Source organism: Alosa sapidissima, chromosome 23 (assembly GCF_018492685.1).
Source record: "Alosa sapidissima isolate fAloSap1 chromosome 23, fAloSap1.pri, whole genome shotgun sequence".
NCBI lineage: Eukaryota > Metazoa > Chordata > Actinopteri > Clupeiformes > Clupeidae > Alosa > Alosa sapidissima.
The window spans coordinates 15,086,612-15,096,611 of record NC_055979.1 but is presented as its reverse complement, the minus strand read 5'-3'; the positions used below and the strand labels follow the sequence as shown (position 1 = coordinate 15,096,611).

General features: G+C 41.4%; 1 protein-coding gene across 1 annotated transcript in view; it reads left to right on the top strand.

Annotated features, from left to right (window-relative positions):
- Window positions 1-10,000, top strand: part of LOC121698063 (beta-1,3-galactosyltransferase 1-like) — a 128,022-nt gene that overhangs the window by 77,218 nt on the left and 40,804 nt on the right. The window contains exon 2 of the mRNA XM_042079792.1: window positions 2,323-2,374. The gene's annotated coding sequence lies outside the window, so the exon portion shown is untranslated. The remainder of the gene's footprint in view (window positions 1-2,322; window positions 2,375-10,000) is intronic.

The following is a 10,000-nucleotide window of genomic DNA, read 5'->3' as shown; positions in this document are numbered from 1 at the left end:
CAGGCCAGTTTGTCCTCTAATTGACTGTCAGCGGTTAATAGATGTCTATTTACATCTCTTGTAAAGATCCCTAAATGTGCATTATACACTCACGCTCTTGAAAAGATGCCGACACAAGTCATTTAAAGTAAAATTGCCATTGGACAATTAAGAGCTTATGGGGCCCTTTTCCAAAGTTTTAAAGATTTTACTCAGTTGCAAAATATTGCACTATTGTCTAAGAACACACTGAGAACACATTCACAAGGGACAGTCATCTCTGATACCTGCACATGGCCTCCTTTAGTGACCTGTTTCAGACAGACTCTATATGTCCACTAATGCAGTATTTTTTGTTTGAGTACCTTCATATACTCTGTATTGAACTACATTACATTCATGATGGTGATGACTGTTTTGTCAATATGTGCTATGTTCAGTCTATAACTAAAATAATTAAAACATTTTAAAAAAAAGAATACCTGTATATGAGATCTTATAACTCATAAGCACATCTAGAATAATGTTTAAAGACTACATCTATGCTGATGAAGAATGTATATTTGACTGATATAATCTCCTTTGAATGCTGAAACATTGCTTTTTAATGTTAAATAAGTGCTTTTGAGTATCTCATAACATCCCTGTGAAAGTACCCTTCAAAAAAAGTATTAAGGTAACGTACCAAAACTAATTTCTCCCCCCAAAGTTCCTCTTCAGTTTTTACTAGTATGTCCTCCCACACGGTCCCCAAAGCTGGCCAATTGAAGCCCTTCGGAGGCCACCAGGTACAGCTCGGCGAGTGCTGCTAATAAAAAGCTGAGTCACCGTTTAATTAATCATGTAATCTGCCACGATCCCTGCACTCGCGGGTGCATGCGGGTGCATCCGGCAGCAAATGAAGTCTTGATTGGGCCCCGTTTGTTATTTATCTCTGCACTAATCAGTGCCAGCCTGGGCAACACTTTAATGGAGTGAAAAACTCAATTTCATGTGAAGAAGCTTCACTGTGACCTTTTTCCTGTGAGTGGGCGCCAACAATCCACGCTCCACGATTGCACATCAATATTTTTTTTCCAGAGACATCCGGCAGAACTTGAGTTCCTCGCTGTTTTCCCAGTTACTTTTGCTAAGTAAAGGAGCACAGTGTGTCAGTACGAGAACCCTTTTAAAGCATTTAGTTTACTCAGAACAAGGTTATACTGTGTAGAGTGGTCAGTCAGAGCACTTTCCTTGCTTCAGGATGTCTTGGGGTGTGTGTGTGTGTGTGTGTGTGTGTGTGTGTGTGTGTGTGCATTGTGTGTGACATTTTGATGTGTGTAAAAAGTGCTGCTACATGTCTTGTCTATAAATAAAGAATGCATGCCCAGCTGGAAAGGTCACTTCAGATGAGTTGAAAAAAGGGACAATGGATACTGGGCACCAGAGCCGTATATAGAGAGAGTTTGACCTACTAGGGAATCAGATGGCCGCCATTTTGGAGACCAATATTTCTGTAAGCGCCTTTTACATATTGGCAAACGTTGATGATAACATGTATATATGCCTGTTAATGGTGTAAATGTTGATAATGGGAATAAAGTCTGTGCTGCCTGCAGAAGCTTGTGTGAGCAAGAAGGAGAGCGCACACACACACACACACACACACACACACACACACACACACACACACACACACACACAAGCTCTTATAAGTGAGAAAGAAGAGCGCACACACACACACACACACACAAGCTCTTATAAGTGAGAAGGAGAGCATACACACACACACGCACACACACACACACACACACACACACACACACACATACAAGCTCATGTGAGTGAGAACGAGAGCACACCAGATACAGGCCCACGCAGTGAAGTGGGTCAGCTTGATGCCTCACACCGTAGATTTCTCTCTCCCTCTCTCTCTCTCTCTCTCTCTCTCTCTCTCTCTCTCTCTCTCTCTCTCTCTCTCTCTCTCTCTCTCTCTGTCTCACTCTCTTTCTTTCTCTCAGTGTAAATCCTTTTTATATGAATTTAATTTTCTTTCCTCTCCTCATTTACTCTTTATATTGCTTCACATTTGTTGTCCTCCTGCCTCCCTCTCTCTTTGTCTCTCTCTTATCTTCTAAATGGGAATGTATAGAACTCTTTATTTGTGTGTTTGTTACTGCGAAGGTTTAAGTTGGATTCTATAGGCTTAAGACTGAGGGAAGGAGATACCCGCCCCCCGTAGGACACGTAGAAGATACATCACTCTCCTAATGCTCTCTGCTTTCTACAGTGTGATTGGCTGAATCATGTTTTGTAACTTTGTGACTTTTTAACTCTTTCTCTCTCTCTCTCTTTGTTGTGCAGAAATAGTTTGGACACAGAGCTTGAAGCCAAAGGATGAAACTGGCAGTATGAGGTAGAGTGACATTTACTTTTAATCTCTCTCTCTCTAATCTCTTTCTTTCTTTCTTTCTTTCTTTCTTTCTTTCTTTCTTTCTTTCTTTCTCTGTTTTTCTTTCTGTCCTGGTTGCCAAGGACCCTGTTGAAAAGTGTTTGCTATGTTTTCCTGTCAGCTATGTCTGTTGCCCTTCCATCACTATGTTGGCTTTCTGGCCTCCAGTCACACACACACACACACACACACACACACACACACACACACACACACACACACACACACACACACACACACACACACACACACACACACACACACACACACACACACACACACACACACACACACACACTGCTGCCCAAAACCCTTCATAAAGCCACACCTACAGTAGCAGGAGAGCAAATAGAAAGTTGCATAGAGCTGCGTAAAGCAGAAAGACAACAGGACAGGGGGAGGAAGGGTCAGTTTATGTCTGCTGGTCAGCCAAGGCCATGTGAGTCAGCCACACTGAGAGTGTGTGCTCAGCAAAGCAGAACAATCTCACATGGATGTAAACACAAAAACACACACACACACACACACACACACACACACACACACACACACACACACTCTCTCTCTCTCTCTCTCTCTCTCTCTCTCTCTCTCTCTCTCTTCTCGTGCTCTGACATAGGAGGCCATCTGTGATTTCCAGATGCAGGTGCTTTGGTGCTACTCATCATCTCCCATTAAGGAGGGAGAATTGGCCACGACACTGCACCACACACACACACGCACACACAGTCACACACACGCACACACTCTCTCGCTTGCACGCACATAACACTTACACACACACACACACACACACACACACACACACACACACACACACACAAATGCTCTCTCCTTCTCTCTGTCTCTCTCATTCACACACATACACTCAAACTCCAATATCACATACAAAACCCACTGTGTAGTTTGGTACAGTATGTTATGTGTTAAGAAGGTGGCTTCTATTTTTGGAGAGCAATTACACCTCATTCCAACTCACTGGCAATGTGGACACATCCATTGTGCATTGTTTCTCACGCACCAACATCCTCTTCATGTTCTCTCTGAATTTCTCTAAATTATCTGTCATTAATCTGTCATCTGCTATTAGAGATAAAATATCAAATCAACTCCAAATGCACCAAGCCTTCTGTCCAATTCTGCTCTTGCCATAGTGTGCTTATTGCTGAATGATGTAATGTGTGTGTGTGTGTGTGTGTGTCTGTGTGTGTAGGTGTGTGTGTGTGTGTACAGTATGTGTGAGTGTGTGTGGAAGAGAGAGAGAGAGTCGTTGTTTTTTGTTTATTGTATTACATAATAACTGCTTTGGCAATACAAGTGACCTTGTCATGGCAATAAAGCATTTTGAATTTGAATTTGAATTTGAGAGATGTGAGAAATGAGAGATGTGTCAAATTTCAATCCACTGATTCAAACTCAGAATAATTTAGACAAAGCAAAAGGATACTGAAGAAGTGTAGCTTTAATGTAATTTGGACTCCGTCTTGAGCATTTAGTTCATGAAGCTTTAGTTCATTTGAGGCAGTTGAGGCCTACTGGTTAGGGCTTCAAGCTTGTAACTGGAGGGTTGCCGGTCCCCGACCAGTGGGAACGGCTGAAGTGCCCTTGAGCAAGGTACCTAACCCCTCACAGCTCCCCAAGCGCCGCGGTAGCAAGGCAGCTCACTGCTCTGGGTTTGTGTGTGCTTCACCTCACTGTGTGTTTACTGTGTGCTCTGTGTGTTCACTAATTCACGGATGGGATAAATGCAGAGACCAAATTCCTTGTATACGCAAGTATACTTGGCCAAGAAACCTGATTTACATTTACATTTAAAAGTAAGCTGATACTGAAGCTGTGTCTTCTTCGCCACATTAGGTAATACATATGTGCCTAGGTCTTCATTCTATTTTCCTTCTAATGACCTCTGACCCTGCTGAACAGCCGCTTTGGATGACCAGTCCCTATAGGCATACATGCCCTTGTAAGCTCCTGGCCCCAACTATGTTTACCTAAAATTACCCCTGCTGTTTCACCATAACATCCGCAAGATGTTTTCAAAAACTTAAGAAGAACTTTTCATAAAAACACCACAAAGAGAGAAAGAGAGAGAGAGAGAGAGAGAGAGAAAGGAAGAAAGAGAGAGAGAGAGAGAGAGAGAGAGAGAGAGGATTCTCGACTATGGTAGCTTGGACAGACAGAGCCAGGGTGGAGAATCACTCTGGCACACACAGATGGGACAAAAAGTACCATTTCTAAGGGACAGAGGGAGAGAGGAAAAGTGGGAGAGAGTGTGAAAGAGAGTGAGTGGTAGAAATGAAGAGAGAGACAGAGACAGATAGAGTGAGAGTGAGATGGCTAGAGGGCGATAGAGAGAAGGGGATGGGCTAATTGAGGTTGGCACATTGTTCTTCAGCACTGGTGTCTCGCCTGTGTTTGTCTTTATGCTCTAGCTGAAGAGGTTTCTTCTCCCTGAGGCCCCTGTGTGTGTGTGTGTGTGTGTGTGTGTGTGTGTGTGTGTGTGTGTGTGTGTGTGTGTGTGTGTACTGTATGTGTGTAAAGATTAGTAGCAGTGACCAAAATGCCATGAGATAGAATAGAGAGAGACAGATTGACAGTCATATATATATCTATCTATATATATATATATATATATATATAGAGAGAGAGAGAGAGAGAGAGAGAGTACTAAGTACTCTCTGAAGCAGATACTGCCTGTGGATCTGGCTCAGTCGTGGCCTGCCTGCGTGCTGATCCTGTATGGGTACAGAGTGCTCTGGGCGAGGGTTTCTGATGAGCAATGGAGGATGGGCCTTCCACTGTGTGCAGTGCGGCGTTGTGCCGAGCTATGCGATGCTCTCCTGTCTCATTTCCATGCCGACGTGGGCCGCTCCCCCTCAGGTGACCCGCACAATGTTTGTCAGTCAAATGGAGTTCGGGCCCAACGGGAGCATCATGTGGTGTCGCTGTAATAATAACAGGAGCACGGTAACCAAACACACCGTGTGAGGCTGTGCTTAATTCAGCAAAGAGCATCGGGCGCAGCCGAGTGGAGGATTATTTCCCCCCCTTTCAGTTCCAATCATCTATCAGACAGGGTTTTTGGATATTCCCAACTGAACACCTACATTCAGCTCAGCATTGGCTGTTGATTAATAATGGACATTGTGAAGCACTTTGACGCTAGACTAAGATGGAGTAGAAGATCTTCTCCATGAAGGACATTAATGAGAGCATTCATTTAAATTATAAGGGGCTCATTTAATTGATGCACATTGAATTTATTTCTCTCTCATCACTCTCTTTCTATTTCCCTCTACTGTATCTCTCTTCTCTTCTCTGTTTCTCTCCATCTCTTCACCCTCTCTTTCACTCTCTTTTCTTGTTCTCCCCCATTTCCCCCTCTTTCTCCCTCTCTTTCCACCTCCTACATTGATTTTCCTGTCTTCCTCTCCCTTTCTCTCTTTCTCTCTCTCTCTGTACCCTCTCTGTCTTTTTTCTTTTCTCCCTCCCTCGCCCTCTCCGTCTGCTCCCCTGTCTCTCCATCTCTTCATCATGTGCCCCCTGACACCTTTACTGATGCTTCATCACCTCCGATGGGCTTCTCTCTCCTCCCTCTCTCCAGTATAAACACTCACTTGTACCCCATACATCAGAACCAAAGTCTCCCCCTGGGCCGGTTCCGAGCCTCCTCTAGAACCGTTCCGCTATAGGATGATCGAGCACCAACACAGAGCGCCGCTCCAGTGGCTGTTTTATTTATTTTTTTACTCCAAGTGCTTTAATTAACAAGTCAATATTTGCCTGATCAATCAGGGCTCTGAGTTATAGTTTAATGGGTAATTAGAGCCTCTGAACCTCACACTGTGGTGCAGACCATTTAGAGATGGAGAGAGAGAAAGAGAGAGAGAACAAAAGAGAGAGAGAGAGCTAAAGGGTTTGAAACAATTGTTGGGGGTTTCAGCTTTGAATGCTGACAATCGTTTAGCTCTTCTATTCATTTTTTTAATTTATTTATTTTTATTTAGAAGGGGGGTTATAATATGACACTCAACTTGATAAATATTCCCTGTGTGATATTAATCATATATCATGTAGACAGGTGCCACAATTAAAATTGAGTGGTTGTTATTATTTCTTACTTGTTACAGTATTGCAATGCAACAGAGAATCAGTCAGCCACATGCATGTATGCATCAAGACAAATGATGACATTAACCAGGTGAACACTAAGCTTTTTTCAATGGAGATTTTCACTGTAGTTTGTGTTCCGTCTAGGACTAAGCTTAATCCATTTACGGGAAACTGACCTGTACAACTAATGGATGGAAGCTAGGTACTTTCACTTGGTTATTGGCTTATTGATAGTCTCCTCTCTTAGCTTCTCTTCACTCTGTGGATTGAATTTACGATGTTTGTACTACGGTGTTAGCTTTTAATCATCATTGAATCATTTAAAACATTTAATTGCTGCCAAAGTGATTTCTATCTATCTATCTATCTATCTATCTATCTATCTATCTATCTATCTATCTATCTATCTCTCTATATAAAGTATATCTATCTATCTATCTATCTATCTATATAAAGTATATCTATCTCTCTATATAAAGTATGTCTATCTATCTCTCTATATAAAGTATATCTATCTATCTATCTATCTATCTCTATATAAAGTATATCTATCTATCTATCTATCTATCTATATTAAGTATATATATATCTATCTATCTATCTATCTATCTATCTATCTATCTATCTATCTATCTATCTCTCTATATAAAGTATATCTATCTATCTATCTATCTATCTATCTATCTATATAAAGTATATCTATCTATCTATCTATCTATCTATCTATCTATCTCTCTATATAAAGTATATTTATCTATCTATCTATCTATCTATCTATATAAAGTATATCTATCTATCTATCTATCTATCTCTTTATATAAAGTATATCTATATATCTCTCTATATAAAGTATATCTATCTATCTATCTATCTATCTATATAAAGTATATCTATCTATCTATATATCTATCTATCTATCTATCTCTCTATATAAAGTATATCTATCTATCTATCTATCTATCTATCTATCTATCTATCTATCTATCTCTCTATATAAAGTATATCTATCTATCTATCTATCTAGAGACTACTTGTGGGAACATTATTGTGGGCAGTCGTGGTCTACTGGTTAGAGCTTCGGGCTTGGAACTGGACGGTTGCCGGTTTGATCCCCGACCAGTGGGAACGGCTGAAGTGCCCTTGAGCAAGGCACTTAACCCCTCACTGCTCCTGGAGCGCCGCTGTAGCAAGGCAGCTCACTGCTCTGGTTTAGTGTGTGCTTCACCTCACTGTGTGTTCACTTATTCATGGATGGGCTAAATGCAGAGACCAAAATTCCTTGTATACGCAAGTATACTTGGACTAGAAACCTGATTTTTACATTTACATTGTCAACATTGACAACTGACACATTGCGGTTGTTCCTTTTTAAAGGCTTGAGGAGTACATGACTACCAGTTTGAACCCAAATGCAAATGGACACACACACGCACGCAGGCACGCACGCACGCACGCACGCACACACACACACACACACACACACACTCGCACACACACTATCTCTCTCTCTCTCTCTCTCTCTCTCTCTCTCTCTCTCTCTCTCTCTCTCTCTCTCTCTCTCTCTCTCTCTTACCAACACACACTTTCTTTCTTTCTCTCTGTCTCTCTCTCTCTGACACACACACACACACAAACACTCTCTATCTCTCTCGCTCTCTCTCTCACCAACACACACACACAAACACTTTCTCTCTGTCTCTCTCTCTCACTCACACACACACACACACACACACACACACACACACACACACACACACACACACACCTCTATTTCTATTTTATGGCCACTCATGCCCACACAGAGTCTTAATTACTAAGCCGTAGACCATTTTATTATTATAGATAATTGAGTTTTATACAATATTGATTAAAATGTATATAAGTGTGGAATATACACACTACATGCATTTTAAAGCTTTGGATTTATGAGGCATAAAGAAACTCCACTGTGTTTTTCATTAACAGGTAATGTTACTGTAATGTTTTGGAGTAAACATGTATTAATTGAAATGTGCTGTTATATATTACATTGTGTGTGTGTGTGTGTGTGTGTGTGTGTGTGTGTGTGTGTGTGTGTGTGTCTGTGTGTGTGTGTGTGTGTGTGTGTGTGTGTGTGTGTGTGTGTGTGTGTAGGGAGGAGGAGACGCATTTGCAAAAAGTTTTTTATGAAATTGAAAACTGAGTCAAAGGCTGAGAATTATTGTATGGTTTTCGCAGATTTGGTATGGGGTTATGGTATTATGAGGTAATGGGGTTATACTGTCATGTTGTAAAACATTATACTGTAAAACGTTGTATGTAAAATATTATACCGTAAAGCATTGTATGCTTTGCAAAAATTTTGTGTGTAAGCAGTTGAAGGACTGGTCTGATGTGTTGTGTTTGGTCAGGATATTCTTGTACTCTAAATTATCCTCTAATATAACTTGAACAATATTTCTGGGGGGATCACACATACACTACATCTTAAGACCTCTTGTTTTGTCAAATGTGTTATTGAGTAAATTCATGTGTAACTGATTCAAACATAGTCAGATCTGATACAAAATAGAGTTTTGATAAATAGTTTACTATAGTTTTACTATTTTGCCAAAGAACAAAGAGATTCTGCTAACTGGGTGTAGTGTGTTGTAAAGAATGGTCCCTATTTTCAAAATTGTGCTTAAGCAATCGTAAGAGCTGTAATTCTTTAGCCAGCCCCCTGTGATCACACTCCCCCACCACAGGGCTATCACCAGCTGACACATTTACTCACAGATATTATCAGAGGTCACCAGGTGTGGACCACAACAACAATAACATTTCCACTCTCTCCTCAGCAGCAGCAGCAGCAGCAGCAGTAGCTAGCGCTTCAATAAGCTCCCCCAAGTGAGCACCCAGCCGTGAGAGATCAATAGGCAAAAATGGGAGTTCAAAATGAGCAGATCTTAAAGCGCTGGCTGGGGTCGGATTGGTCTGAGGGCTCTGATGGGGGTCTGGGTCGCTGAGTAAGCAAAGCAGAGCCATATAAAGGTACCTTTATATGGCTCTGAAGCAAAGGATAAGGGATCACAGCAGGGACACAGTTTGCCGAGTCAGGTTGTAGCATGACCCTGCTGATTGAGGTCAAGCTGAGGTCAACAGCTTGCTTGTAAGACATGTGAGAAACGCCACATATTGAATGATTTCAAATTCTTTATGCTCCCCCCCTCCCCCCCAACCATTTTATGCAGGCTGTTTTGTGGTGGAGCATATGTTGTGGTGCAACATAAGAAAGAAAAAATAATAATTATGCAAATAATCTGGATGACCTGACTTTACAATACAGTAACGTTGTCCTAGCCACAACCAGGGTTTTTCACACTTGAATTCAACATAGAATGCATACAAAACATGTTTAATATGTCCTTTCAATATCACCAATGGTGTGTGTGTGTGTGTGTGTGTGTGTGTGTGTGTGTGTGTGTGTGTGTGTGTGTGTGTGTGTGTGTGTGTGTG